Source organism: Schistocerca gregaria, chromosome 5 (genome assembly GCF_023897955.1).
Source record: "Schistocerca gregaria isolate iqSchGreg1 chromosome 5, iqSchGreg1.2, whole genome shotgun sequence".
Lineage (NCBI taxonomy): Eukaryota > Metazoa > Arthropoda > Insecta > Orthoptera > Acrididae > Schistocerca > Schistocerca gregaria.
The window spans coordinates 521,460,637-521,476,320 of record NC_064924.1 but is presented as its reverse complement, the minus strand read 5'-3'; the positions used below and the strand labels follow the sequence as shown (position 1 = coordinate 521,476,320).

The 15,684-nt window shown below is 41.9% G+C and overlaps 1 protein-coding gene across 4 annotated transcripts in view; it reads right to left on the bottom strand.

Annotated features, from left to right (window-relative positions):
- Nucleotides 1–15,684, bottom strand: part of LOC126272771 (NBAS subunit of NRZ tethering complex-like) — a 410,576-nt gene that overhangs the window by 219,405 nt on the left and 175,487 nt on the right. The gene's annotated exons all lie outside the window — the stretch shown is intronic.

The following is a 15,684-nucleotide window of genomic DNA, read 5'->3' as shown; positions in this document are numbered from 1 at the left end:
CATGTGAGAAGGAAGGAGAAGGGCAAAAGAATGGATAGGGCACATGCAACAACAGAGCACCAAGTCCAGACAGTCACTGCGTGATTGGGGCAGAAGAGGCAATAGGTCAAGCAAGTATGGCCAATGACAGAGCCAACAGAGATCAATGGAGTGCTTGCAAGATACTCACATGGAGGACCTAAAGAAATTTGAGGTCTTCTTTATAGCCTGTAGTTCATTCAGAGAAGTCAAAATATGCCATTCTGTATCCCAGATCATTAGAACTTCAAGGGATAATACCGATCGAAGACCCATTTCCAGAATATCAATTTCAAGAGGGCATCTTTCTTGTAGCCAATTTTGGCGGCCTGTCATCGAGTTCATTCACCATGATCTGAATGTGACTTGGGTCTGGAAATAGACCACAAAGTGTCCACATTGTTTGAGGGCAAAATGGGAATCCTGGATATTCAGGACCAACGGACATTGAGGCTAATATTGGCCAAGAGCTTGTAAACTGCTCAAGAGAGTCGCTACAGATGATGATGGACTCACCAGTGCAGGAATGGATATGTTCTAGAGCATAAGAGATGGCATCAGCCTCTGCAGTGAAAACAGTGCAGCCATCCGGGGAGAGTCAGAGTTCATTACAGCTTTCATGAACTTAAGCAAAACCAGTGTGACTGGCAACCATTGAGCCATCAGTATAGATTACTTCTGAACCCCAAAATGCAGCAAAAATGGAGAATTAGTGAAAGAGGGCCTCAGGCAGGGCTGAGTCTTTCACACCTTGTGATAGGACAAGACAGAGCTGTGGATGGAGATGCACAACAGAGGTGTACATTAGCACGCCTGGTGAAGAAGTGGTAGAGGGGAAAGCCGGAATAATGAAAAAAAGATACTGGATGCAAATGGTGACTAACCCCTACGCCATTGAGGGAATATGATCTTCATATCTGGAAAGTGGAAACAGTAGCTCAAGTGCTCTGGGGAGCAGCTGCTGCATAATGCACAAGCAGACAACTGTTGGTGCAGAACCCACAATGGTGGAACCCTTGCCTCCACTAGGAGGTGATCATGGGGCTAGTCTGAAAGGCACCAGTTGATACTCATGCCCTGAAACGGTGTATTGTGTCCAGCATCAGAAGTGTCAAAGGTAATGCCAGCAATATGCAAGACTCCCATAATCTAGAGGGGTCTGGACAGATGCTTACTAGAAATGTAGCAGAATAGAGCAGTCCTCACTCCAACTTGTATTTCTGAGGCATCAAAGAACATGGAGGTGCAGCAAACATCTCTGCTTTAGTTGACAACAATGAGGAAGCCATGTCAACCAGGCATCAAAGACAAGTCCCAAAAAACAATGAGGGTCCACCACATTGAAGGACAAAATTAGAATTATATTAATACCTTCAGCTGTTATCGGGCGTTGATATGTATCAACGGGGACAGGTGAAAATGTGTGCCCCAACCGGGACTCTGACCCGGGATCTCCTGCTTACATGGCAGACGCTCTATCCCTCTGAGTCACCGAGGGCACAGAGGATAGCACAACTGCAGGGACTATCTCGCGCACACCTCCTGCAAGACCCACATTCTCACCTTGTATTTCCACAGACTACATTCGTAGTGTCCCATCCTAAAACACTCATTACTCGTGGAAGACATTCTTACCAAGTCCCTTAAGAGTTCATGGAATGTGTGTGCATCTACACAGAAGAAGAAGAAGGTCATGGCCAGTGTTGCCAGAACTATATACTTATATGGATTTGGCATCTGTTCTTTTGGATATGTCCGAAAGAAGATGCAGACGGGCTGCACTATACAGTGATGACAGAAATGTATTATACAGGTCTTAGCAGCCAAATATTGGATTGCACTTGATGTACCTCTCCCTGCAATCTGCATTTGCAACACACATCACAGACAAATAAAAATATGTGCAAAAGTCATCAGTATACAATGAAGGGGACACCACAGGTCTCACAGACATGGTCAGACCATTGATAGCCACTAAAACAGAGAGGGACACTTGAAACAGAATCCAGCATAACTTCATTCTCCTGTAGATGAAAGGTGTTATGGGAGGCACGCAAGAAGTGTGACATGAAAGGAAGTTCCAGATAAAAATTTCGAGCACGCCATGGAGGCCCACTCAGGTACTGTGGCAAGGATCTGGTGGTGCTGTGTGGTATCATAAGATTTATGCAGATCAAGGGAGACTGCAACAAAGTGTTGATGCTGGGCAAAAGCCATTCAGATAGCAGACTCCAAGTGTACTAAATTATCTGCAATAGAATGGCCTCAGCAAAAACCATCCCAGGTTAAAGCCAATTGGTCCCATGGTTCAAGGATCAAATACAATGTTCAAGTCACCAAATGTTCAAGTAACTTGCAGAGGACATTGGTTAAACTGGTCAGATGATAACCGTCCATCTGAGGGGGCAGTTTACCCAATTACAAAACTGGAATAACTACACTTTCTTGCTATAGGCAAGGGAAATCCCTATCACTCCAGAAACGGTCATGGAGGATAAGCATATGATGTTGGCTAGCCACCAACAAGTGCTGACGCATTTGGTTGTGCACCAGTCCATTCCAGAAGTCCTGTCAGGGCAGAGAGGATGGATGCTGCCAAATTCCCACTCACTAAATGGGGCATTATAAGGTTCCAGCTGATGAGGAATGAAACATAACGGGAGTTGTTTCCGACGGTGTTTGAGAAGGCAAAAGGTGGGCAAATAGTGGACTAATAGCAGGGCCTGGGCAAAATGCCATGGAAACTCACTGACAATGTTTAGGCTACTGAAGATAACAACATTCGTGAAGATAACAAAATTTAAGGATATTCTCAGGACATCTGTAGGACAGCAGCCAAAAATCTGTTTGCTTCACCCATACTTGTGAAGAGGGAGTGTGCAGCCCTACGGCAGCGACATATCATTTCCAATAAATACATCTGTGGCATTTAATAACATAATGGGCCCAGGTGTGAAGCTGTTTAAAGGCCAGGAGGTGGTTGAGAGATGGATATCACTTGTAGCACTGGAGGGCATGACGGTGGCCTTAAATAGCTACAGCAATTTTGGAGGTCCACTATAAAACAGTCTTCCACTGTGGAGAACCCAAGAACTGTAGAAGCTGAAAGGATGGCATTGGTCAAACTCTATACAGACTCATCAATGCAGTTCTGTGGTGGAACAGTTGGGATGGCAGCCAAGGAAAAGGAATATCAATAAAAATTAGTAAAGGCCCACCCAGAAGGGCGTGCTGTGAATGATGCAGAAGGAAGATAAGACAATCAGATAATGACTGCTGTTGCACAAATCATTGTGAATTCCCCATGGGACAGAGGGAGGAATCCAGGGCTACAAAAAGAAAGATCAATGGCCAAGATAGTGCCTTGTGCCACACTAAAGTGTGTGGGGGCTCCAGTTTTGGGGAGGCAGAGATCAAGCTCTGCCAGCAGGTCTTCAACAAACTTGCCCTAATCAGCAGTCGCAGTACCATGCCACAAACAGTTATGGCTGTCAAAATCTGAAAGGCAGATGAAGGGGTGGAGGGAGCTATCAAAAAACAGCAAGAATAGCAGAAAGCATAGGAGTACTTTGGGAGTGTGGGAGGATATAAAGATTGCATATCATTATCACACAGTCTAAATGGATTTGAATGGCCACAGCTTCCAGTGTGGTTTGAAGAAAAACCCAGAAACTAACAATGTCCAATGCACAGACACCACTGAAGGCTAGCAAAGGTCAGACCCAGTTACAACAGACAATGTGGAAACCACAAAGAGTCAGCAAATGAGCATCCACAAAATGAGATTCCTGCAATACAATACAAGCTACAGTGTAGAGAGAAATAAGAGGCTCCAATTCTGGAAGGTGACAATAAGAGGCTCCAATTCTGGAAGGTGACAATAATAGCCATTACAATTCCACTGTAGTGAAATAGTACAAGAGGCTGGATGGACATTGAGTTGACCAGAATCGGTCATTGTGCTGTATCGTTGCCAGTCACCAGTCAGGATGAAGTGACATCCACAAATGTATGACCGGACCTTGATTGAAAGCAAGGGGGTTACACCACCTGGACTGTAAAGGGGGTTCTCGTTTTGAGACTTGTGCATCTTCTTCTTCTTCTCCTTTGGGAGGGGGGGGGGGGGGGGGGGCGCAAGAGGAGGTGTGGTCAGGAGTAGAGCAAGACACAGTAATATCAGGTTCCATAAGAGAACACATGGCCTTGAAAACCACAGAGAATGACTCCCATGTCCGACCTGAAGTAACAATCTTCTTTTCCTGGAGACACCAGGGAGGGGGACTACTAGAGATAGCTGTCTGTGGCAGCTGACAGAGAAGAGAATTTTTTGTCTGGCTGAGGAGAAGGAGTGTCCTGAATCTTCCTGTCCTTTTTATAGATAGGACAATATGGTTAGCAAGGATAATGTGGGCTGGAACTGTTCACTTGGGCAGTAGGGTGCAAGGACTCCCCATTTGGAGAGAACAGCCACAGTCGCCACAAATAGGAGTCGCCTCACATCATAAAGATGTGTGACTGAAATTGAGCCACTGGTAACAGCAAATGGTAAGGTGGGTTATAGGACTTTACATCACAACAGTAAACCACAACATTGACTTTTCCAGAAGGGTACCCCCACAAAAGCCAGGACGAAAGTGCCATTATCTAGGTGATTATCCTTGGGATCTCTGTGGAATCACTAGACAAAACAAAAGCCGTATCATGCCAGATTAGTGCCAAGTTATTCATCAGACTGAATAAGGATGTCCCTGTGGAAAATAATGCCCTGGGTCATATTTAAGGACTGGTGAGGAGTAATGTTCAATGGGATGTCTCCTAAGTGCTCACAAGTGCAAAGGGAAGCCGATTGACTGGCAGAAGAGTTTTTAATTAGAGGGAACCAAATTGATCTTACTAATCAACTTCATCAAACATTTCTTCATTGTATTCTACAAAAAAGGCTGTTTGGTAGTGGCGAATGTCTCCCCATGTGTCCTGGAACAAATCAAGTAAGAAGGGTTGCTCGTCCAGCTAGCCGCGCAGTCTAACGCGCTGCTTCCGGAGCGGGAAGGCATGCCAGTCCCCGGCACAAATCCGCCCGGCAGATTAATGTCGAGGTCCGATGTGCCGGCCAGCCTGTGGATGGTTTTTAAGGCAGTTTTCCATCTACCTCAGTGAATGGGAGTTGGTTCCCTTTGTTCCGTCTCAGTTACAATGTGTCGACAATTGCTGGCAAACACCGACTCCACGTAAGCGTACACCATAATTATTCTACACTCATCTGGTATGAAATGTTCCTGGGGGAGGAGGGGGGGGGGGGTCCACTGGGGGCCATAGTGCACAATAACCTTCGGTTCAGCATGGGGCAGTGGTGGTGTGGTGTGGGTGAACTACTGCAGCCTGTTGTGGGGTTGTGAACGACTGGGGGCTAGAGTGGGATGAAGCCTCTGTTGTTTCTAGGTACCCAGTTTAACACACACACACACACACACACACACACACACACACACACACACACACGAGATGGCCATACAAGAACATCCTGTTTTTTGTCACCCACCCTTATACGGGGTTCACCTTGTGGGTGCCACCCTGCCACAGCAAGAGCCACATGGCATGGCAGTCATTGCTGGGAGTTCTGTGGCCCCAAAAAATGAGCAACCTCTCCTAGGCATACACAAGGTGGTGACAGCCCAAGCATACACAAGGTGGTGACAGCCCAGGTACCAGAAATGTGATCCTTGTTGTCAGAGGACTCACCCGATAGATACATAACAGCCCCACCACTCAGATTGGTGACACAGCGGGGGGTGCAGACTATGGCAGGGAAGGAGAGGGGTTGGGGGGAGGGGGAGGGGCAGGAGAGGAATCACTGCCTGAGATGCTAGGGAGGAAGTTGTTAAGTTCTTTCCCAAATGGCTCAGACTATGGACACAATTTAGAAAGGGAGGTCAAACCCCACAGGGGACCAGGAAAAGCCGAAGAAAGGGAGAATGGAAACAGAAACAGGAGGCAAGACTGTAAAGGAACAGCAGAATCAAGGGAATAGCTGAGTTATCATCAAGGGAAACACCAAAAGAGCAGAGGGGGGGGGGGGGGCAGAGGAGCTAGGATGGGAAGAAGTGGATATGGGGATGGGAATGCAACTAAGGAGAGAAGAGAGGCTGCAATATCTTCAGGACCAGTGTGCTCCACATACATCCCCACAGAAGAGCTGTGGGTCCCCTGAGGGTGCTCATTCAACTGTGAAATGGACATTTTTTTAAACTTTTGTAAAAACCTTACAACATTGACTCTGGCCTGGAGTTGCTCATTTGCTACTGACCACCTAGGCCAACTAAACATGGATAAATTGTTGATTTCCACACATGAAGGTTCTTTGGCTGTTGTGCTGTATGGATTCCTGAATTTTTATTTTCCACTACTTTAACAGAAACTGTTGCAGAGTATTATTAGAACTTGTTTGCAACTATTCTGAGACCAGGTACTTTCTCATTTTGTGATAATACTATTTTTTGTGAGCCATTTATTTTCTTGTAAGTTCCTACACAGATGTTCATAAGCTCTTTGTTTAACTGCATACAGCATACTTTATTAGTCACGTACTTCTTATTTTTTTACAATTTTTTAAAATGCACTTCAGAACTAATCAATATATTTTTCAAACTAAGTTTGAAATTATGGACTGCTGTTGATTTTAGAGAGCAAATGAAGTTCTCAACTTCCTTTTTCAAGGGATCTTAATTCCCTACAAAATTGAAACTTTGAATGCGCCCATGTTATTTTGTAACTATGCCAAAAAAGTTATCCACCTTCCCATTAATACCATACCGTTATACAGTTTGAGACTCTTTATTAAATGTTAAGCAGGAAATATTTAACTGTTTGCTGGTTAAAATTCCTCTTATAGACAATCATCTAGCTGAGGTATGGTTTGCAGATAAAGCCAATTAATGTTAAAGGTAGTCACTGTAGCCAGTATCAAAGCTTTCTCATATTCACTTTGTGTTCATACACACCTCGTCAAGGAGAATGTCAATGATTTTTAAGTATGTTGGAGAAGAATTAGCTGTGGCTTGTGAATAACTGAGCCTTTGAAATATTTAAGTAATTTTCTCAGTGGAGGCCGTGTTTTCTTTTCTTAGAGAGAGAGAGAGAGAGAGAGAGAGAGAGAGAGAGAGAGAGAGAGAGAGAGAAATGATGTTACAGTTCCCCATAGAGCACCATCCTTTTCCATTAATCTTAAAGTTTCACTAGAGCTATGTAAAGCGTTCACTTCATAAATTTAATTTCATTACAAAAAACTTATTTTCTTGCAATGAATGCATATGGTGTAATAATTAATAGTAAACTATAAGTTCACTGCAGTGAACAGCACTGAAGAGACCACAGCAAGCCAATCAAAAGTCATCAATTTAGTTGTTTTAGTAGTTTACAATGAGGCAGCCAAATACCCACAATTACTTTATTCAGAATGGTAAATTAATTTCTTCTGCAACACTGTAATAGCAATGCCATGTAGAGTTTAACATTACTAAATTCTATGTAATTACCTGATTTTAATGAGTCCAAAACCCTGATTAATGCAAGATAATGTCACAAGTTTACTTTAATTTTACAGAGTAACAGAAATTAAAAATTCAATAGTCAAACTTCTCGTCTTCAACATGCTTTATATACCAACATTTGATGCAAGGAAATTACGTAATATAACGTTTCAGACAGACAAGTCGAAATACAAGTCTATTGTTCTTTAAACCTGTCTGTACAAGCATTCTAAGCAACAACTGAAGTTTCTGCATTAAGTTTTTCCTAATTTGGTGTACATATTTAGCTATTAGCATAAACAGAGGTAACATAGGAAGAATGAAGAGTGATGAGCAGTTCTGCAGCATCATTTTCCTTGAGAGCTGACAGTCAATCAGAGCTTTGAAGAAACAAACCTATTCAGTGAAAAAATGAGGTCACCACCAGTGGCTGGAGAAGAGGGAGCACTTTAGTTTACCATATCCAGATGATTCAATCTTTCTGAGTGGAAATTTCGACCTCAAGGGAGCCATCAACACAGTTACTGGAGAGAATGTTGCTGTACAGTGGAAACTAGAGGAGGAAAATCAGTTTGTGTTATTACATTATACTAAGAAATCTCCAAGCCTGTCTGTGCCTGTTATTCTCAATATTGTACAAAAGCAGTTTAAAGTGATTTTCTCATGGTGCAAAGACATGTTCAAGAAACCTGAAAGTGACCTATCCACATGGCAGTATTGTCACAAGTGCTGGAAGTACACCACTTAATGTAGGTCAGAAAATGAGAATTTTATGCCTGATGATCTTGGTGTACCACTTTGCCTGTCAAAGAGCTGGTTGCTATAGTCATTAAAATGACTTGATAGCGGACACTTCACATGTGGAGCTGGTTTCCTCCAATCAGAGCGTTCAGTGTCAGACCCAAACTGTTTGTCATTGCCAAATTGCCACAAAAATTAGTTCATTTCCAATTCCTTGTCCAGTTTTCTTTCTTGATGTATTTGGGTCCCGAATCCTAGGTCTGGTCCTTTTATTTTGTATTCATCATACATGATAACCACACCCATAACAAAACACACACACACACACACAACCATGCTAATGAAATACACGTTTCATATACAGCTCTAACTAAATGCTAATGGACACTTTCACGCAGCACACAATCCAGGAGCACATATGTTGTTGTCATAATGACAGAGATCAGCTACATTAGATATGCTTTGCACGACATTGCGAGAAACAGAATTTTTGAAGGCTGCAATTCATCACAGTGACTGGGTAACCATACTCAAAAATATAATATCCTGAGTCAGTGTTATTCTATACTGTAATGGTTAGCATACTAACCTATCATGTAGAAGGTCATAGGTTTGAATCTCACCAAGTGTCACAAAATCTTTTATTATTTCTAAATCGAATCAAAAGAGTCTGATCGTCATTTTTATTCAATTAATTGGTTTAAATGTAACTTTTATTCCCAATTTTTTGCCACTTCATTTGCATTTTCTTACTGACTTTTGTATTTGCTCTTATTTTTCTATCATTCTTTTCTCGTCTGAAATCTGCCTGTGTCGCCTACAATCTGCAACCAAGTGGCAACAAGGACAGCTCTTCGGTTGGTAATGTGGCAGCTCACGTAGCCATAGAGAGGATGGTTTCAGGTAACCAATGTTAGCAAGAAATTACACTTTGTTTTTAGTGTTGAAACAGAGCTTTACCTGTCTCTGTTTACTTGTAGAGGTTAGCTTTAATCATTGTGAACAAAGCGAGTGTGATTTTAGTTTTGCCACAGAATGTCCACTACTATGTTCTTGGATGCATTGCACATCTTGAGCTTGTGGTTATCTTAGGACATGAGTTTAAACTCAGAGCTACAAAACGTGTCTCCTGCAACAGTTCAGACATTGTTTACCTAAAATCAGCTGTCGACAAATCACTTTGCACTTTTGATGTTACTCATGGTGGCCCCTTCCAACACTGCTCCATGTTATACATTAATAGCACTTGTGGAGTGACTTGCCTTGCTTGTGTGTTACCTGTAACTGAACAGTAGCTGTTGCCCAATGTGGCAACACTGTAGCAGCAAGTGACATATATTAACTATCAAGTACTGTTAAATAAACTACAGTTTCTAAATTATAAAATGTTCTTTTTTTGAATGTGTAGTGCTTTATTCTCAGAAGATAATCACTGGGAAGAAGCACGTAGAACAACACGCATAAGATTTAATGCAATATACTTGGGTCATTCCATGCCAATTCAACCAATCTGAGAAAATGTTCCAGCTGATAGTCTCAGATTTACCTGAAATTAAGCACACCAATGCTACCAAGGGTGGAACACTCATGTACAAAATTTTAAGTTCCCCTGCCAATTAGTTCCAGAATTATGACTTGTGAAAGAAGGTGGCATGACCCAGAAATTGCAAGCCGCACCTGGCAATCTATCTTCAGACCCAACTTCAGGTCTTAATAACTTTGGAACGATTCCAAATAGTCCAGTGAAATTTTGACAACCCAGTAACATCCACGTAGAGAACACACACTATGAATCAAAACACCAACAACATATTTCTGAGGGAAAATAAAAAATTCCAAAATGTGATTAAAAATGTAATACTTTAAAAGGTGCATAATGTAGGTGCCTGCCCTCTATGCCACATATAATTCACTCAAAAAGGGTATAAATTTTTTGTGGTGAGCTTAATGTAGCCTAAACATGTAGCCTAAACACACACAGAACTCATCTTGCCCATATCAGTTACACAAACAGAATTACATGCAGATAAAAATACAAAAATTTGAAAAATTACCTGAAAAATATGGATTTTCAAAGTGTGGTAGCACAAAAGGGACAAGTGATATCCAAGCCAAATTTCAAACACTGAAGTAGACCATAATACAATATGTGGCAAAATTTCAACTTGTTATTGCAAGGCATTTGTGTACAATAAAAGTTGACAGAGATGTATTTGGTTACGTTTCTTTTAACACGATTTAGCAAGTAATAGTGATGATGCAGACAGCCTGTTTCATATAAAGCAGGAGCAATTGTTGGGAACCATTACGCAACACAAAGTTAAACAATGGCAGTTTTCAGGGACACAATGAGTCATTGTTAGGAAGTAACAACAAAGGAAACAAGCAACAACTACAGGTTACTCATGTTTTTAAGATTCTAGTTCAGACTGGTCTGTACTGCTGTGGAAAGTCAGTATAGAGGCAGAAGAGTGTACTAGCGGTGCTTTTTCTTTTTTCCTTTTCTTTTTTTTTCAAACAAGTTGCAGTATTGGTAGAGCACAAGCATCTGAATGCCATAAAACAACATATGGAACAAAATGTGGCATTTACTTTGTATTGTATGATCTGGATGAATCGGACCAAGATTTGTTGCTGTGGAGATCCAGGATACACCCAGTGGGTACAAGTACAGTTCCACGAACTTAAGTGTTTGTTATCATCATATGAAAGTGATTTCTGGATAAGTATTCTTTCCTACACAGAAGTTGTTTTGACCCATTTCGGATTCATAAGAAGACAGTGAAGTGTAGCCTCAGAGAAATTGATTCAAAATCAGTATTGAAAGTGAATCAGTGCATGGGACTTAACATGAAACCAGGGCAAAAGTTATGTTCCAGGTGTGTTACACTGCTAAAAAAATGAAGAATATTCTGATATGAAACTTCCTGGCACATTAAAACTGTGTGCCCGACCGAGACGAACTCGGGACCTTTGCCTTTCGCGGGCAAGTGCTCTACCAACTGAGCTACCGAAGCACGACTCACGCCCGGTACTCACAGCTTTACTTCTGCCAGTATCCGTCTCCTACCTTTCAAACTTTACAGAAGCTCTTCTGCAAAACATGCAGAACTAGCACTCCTGAAAGAAAGGATACTGTGGAGACATGGCTTAGCCACAGCCTGGGGGAGGTTTCCAGAATGAGATTTTCACTCTGCAGCAGAGTGTACGCTGATATGAAACTTCCTGGCAGATTAAAACTGTGTGCCCGACCGAGACTAGAACAAGGTAGGAGACGAGATATTGGCAGAAGTAAAGCTGTGAGGATGGGGCGTGAGTCATGCTTGGGTAGCTCAGTTGGTAGAGCACTTGCCCGCGAAAGGCAAAGGTCCCGAGTTCGAGTCTCGGTCCAGCACACAGTTTTAATCTGCCAGGAAGTTTCATATCAGCACACACTCCGCTGCAGAGTGAAAATCTCATTCTGGAAACATCCCCCAGGCATTGGCTAAGCCGTGTCTCCACAGTATCCTTTCTTTCAGGAGTGCTAGTTCTGCATGTTTCGCAGAAGAGCTTCTGTAAAGTTTGGAAGGTAGGAGACGGATACTGGCAGAAGTAAAGCTGTGAGTACCGGGCGTGAGTCGTGCTTCGGTAGCTCAGTTGGTAGAGCACTTGCCCGCGAAAGGCAAAGGTCCCCCGAGTTCGAGTCTCGGTCCAGCACACAGTTTTAATCTGCCAGGAAGTTTCATATCAGCGCACACTCCGCTGCAGAGTGAAAATATCATTCTGGAAACATCCCCCAGGCATTGGCTAAGCCATGTCTCCACAGTATCCTTTCTTTCAGGAGTGCTAGTTCTGCATGTTTCGCAGAAGAGCTTCTGTAAAGTTCGGAAGGTAGGAGACGGATACTGGCAGGAGTAAAGCTGTGAGTACCGGGCATGAGTCGTGCTTCGGTAGCTCAGTTGGTAGAGCACTTGCCCGCGAAAGGCAAAGGTCCCGAGTTCGAGTCTCGGTCGGGCACACAGTTTTAATCTGCCAGGAAGTTTCATATCAGCGCACACTCCGCTGCAGAGTGAAAATCTCATTCTGGAAACATCCCCCAGGCATTGGCTAAGCCATGTCTCCACAGTATCCTTTCTTTCAGGAGTGCTAGTTCTGCATGTTTCGCAGAAGAGCTTCTGTAAAGTTCGGAAGGTAGGAGACGGATACTGGCAGGAGTAAAGCTGTGAGTACCGGGCATGAGTCGTGCTTCGGTAGCTCAGTTGGTAGAGCACTTGCCCGCGAAAGGCAAAGGTCCCGAGTTCGAGTCTCGGTCGGGCACACAGTTTTAATCTGCCAGGAAGTTTCATATCAGCGCACACTCCGCTGCAGAGTGAAAATCTCATTCTGGAAATATTCTGATAATTTACATGACAGTGACAAAGAGTATCAACCACCTACAACCACAATGGATGAACAATTAAATACTTCAGTGACTGCCCATGGTTTGTCTCCCATGAAGAGACACATAGTTGGAAAAGAGGCAGGCCCAGCTATGGTAGAAGAAAACTACAAGAAGCTCAAACGGAATTAAAACACAAAATAGCTGACACACTAATAGTGGAAGAGGAAGAACTATTTGCTCCAAAGGAACAGAAATCATGCCAGAAATGCTATGATTTGGACAAAACTGTGCATGATTTGAAAGAAAAATGTGTCATATCCACACGCCAGAAAAAAGTATCTATTCTTACCATTACACCTTCCAGCTGATCTATTCACTACACTGCAAAGGAATTCAATGTTTCTACGCATATAGTAAAGCAAGCTAGGAAAATAAAAGCAACCCAAGGAGTGCTCCCACAGCTTCAACAGGCTCAGGGTAAGCAATTGAGTTCAGAAATAAAGGTGCTGGTGTCAGAGTTTTATGAAAATAATGACTACAGCCGAATAATGCCTGGATAAAAAGACTATGTAATGGTGAAAATGGGAAATGTATGTGTACAGATGCAAAAAAGACTGTTGCTATGCAACATATCAGCATATGTAGAATTCACGGAAAAGTATCCCAATACCAAAGTAGGTTTATCATCTTTTTTTAATCTTCGGCCAAAATGGGTTGTGCTTGTAAGTGCAAGGGGCACACACAATGTTTGTGTATGTGAGACCCATCAAAATGCTAAGCTGATGTTTGCTGCTATAAAGGATTCTGGTCTGGATTACAAAGGTGCAATGAAGCTGCTAGTGTGTGACATTAGTTCCTACCAGTGCATGAAACACAGGTGTGAAAAGTGTCCTGGTAAGGCAAATCTTGCAGAACACATGAAAAACTGTATGTTTAACTCCTTATGGATGACAATAAACTTGTTTCTTATAAACAATGGACACACATGGATCGCACAAGTCTTGAAACAAAGCAAAATACAGTGGAAGATTTTGTTGAAATGTGTTGTCAAAAAACGGACAAACGGACCACACACAGCTTCACAGCAACAGCACAGTTGGCTTACCTCCAGTTTTGTAAGGATAATTTGAAACAAGATGAAATTATAGTAATACTAGACTTTTCTGAAAATTATGCATTTATAGTTCAAGATGCCATCCAAGGATATCATTGGGACAACAGTCAAGCAACTCTCCAGCCATTTGCGATTTACTATAGAAGTGAATCAGGTGATGTGTCTGTCATGAGCCTGCATGTTTTAATGACTGTTTAATTCATGATGCCATTGCACTTCATGTCCACATTCACACTGTCGTGGAATATGTGAAAAACAAGCTGCCTTACATACATTTTGCGAAATACTTCAGTGAGGGGGCAGCTAGCCAGTAAAAAAACTATAAAAATCTCAAAAATTTATGCATGTATTACCATGATTTTCAGATTCATGCAGAATGGAATTTTTTCACAACAAGTCACAGTAAAAATGTATGTGATGGTATTGGTGCTACCATTAAGTGCATGGCATCACGAGCTAGTCTGCGGCACCCTACAGAAGGTCACATTTTAACACCTCTTCAATTATTTACCTGGGAACAGAAAAATATCTCTGGCATACAATCATTCTATGTTTTGAAAGATGAGGTGAAATCAGTCGAAGAGTTGCTAAAAAGTAGACTACAACAAGTTAAAACTGTTGCAGACACAAGGAGCCATCGTCACTTTTCTCCAGCGGACTCTGCCAATGTGCAGATGAGCAGACTGTCTGATCATAACTCTAGGTTCATGCACAACATGTGTCTTCACAGTGTGTCTGACTTAGGGTTCAGAAGCAAAAGCACAACATACTACCAGGTTGCTATGTTACTGCTGTTTATGATGACAAATGTTTTTTAGGATATGTTGCAAAGTGCTGTGAAGCAGAAGGTGATGTATTTGTGCACTTCATGGCACCAGCAGGACCAGCAAGATCATTTCATTGGCCACATTAGGCAGAAAGGTGTTGGATTCCTTTTGAACATATTCTTATGACAGTTCCAGTTCCTACCACAGTGTCAGGAAGACAGTATAATTTGCCACTCAATGTACAGAGTAAAGTAGCTAAAGTGTGGGAGAACTTCTGTTTGAAGAACAATCGACTGGTTTTTAGCAGTTAAGGTGCAGTAAACATTAATGATAGGTTGTGTTAATCTGTCTATTATATGTTGTTGCTTCATCATTAAACAGTTGTGGGAGAGGATAAGAAGAGGCAGAACAGTTTACGATATGTTTTTACAAAATTGTGTTGTGGAACAATGGCCACATCACCAAATACATCTGTCGACATCTATTGTACTCAAATGTCTTGCAATAACATGCTGAAATTTTGAGATATATATCATTATGGTCTACTTATGCAGTGTTTGAAATTTGGGTTGGATACCACTTGTCCCTTTTGTGCTACCACACTTTGAAAATCCATGTTTGTCAGGTAAATTTTTGTATTTTTGTGTGCATGTAACTCAGTTTTTATGACTGATACAGGCATGATGAGTTCTGTATGTGTTTAGGTCACACAAAATTTATACCCTTTTTGAGTGAATTATATTTGGCATAGAGGGCACCTACAATATGTATCTTTTAATGTACTACATTTTTTTAATCACATTTTGGAATTTTTTATGTTCCCTCAGAAATATGTTGTTGGTGTTTTGATTCATAGAGTGTGTTCTCTAAGTGGGTGTTACTGGGTTGTAAAAATTTCACTTGACTGCGTGGACTAGTTCCAAAGTTATTAAGACCTGAAGTTGGGTCTGAAGATAGATTGCCAGATGCAGCTTGCAATTTTCGGGTCATGCCACCTTCTTTCACAAGTCATAATTCTGGAACTAATTGGTAGGGGAAACTAATACTTTGTACATGAGTGTTTCACACATGGTAGAATTAGTGTACTGAATTTCAGTCAAATCTGAGACTATTTAAGTAACTATGTAACAATGGCAACTATGAACAGCTTTCCTATGG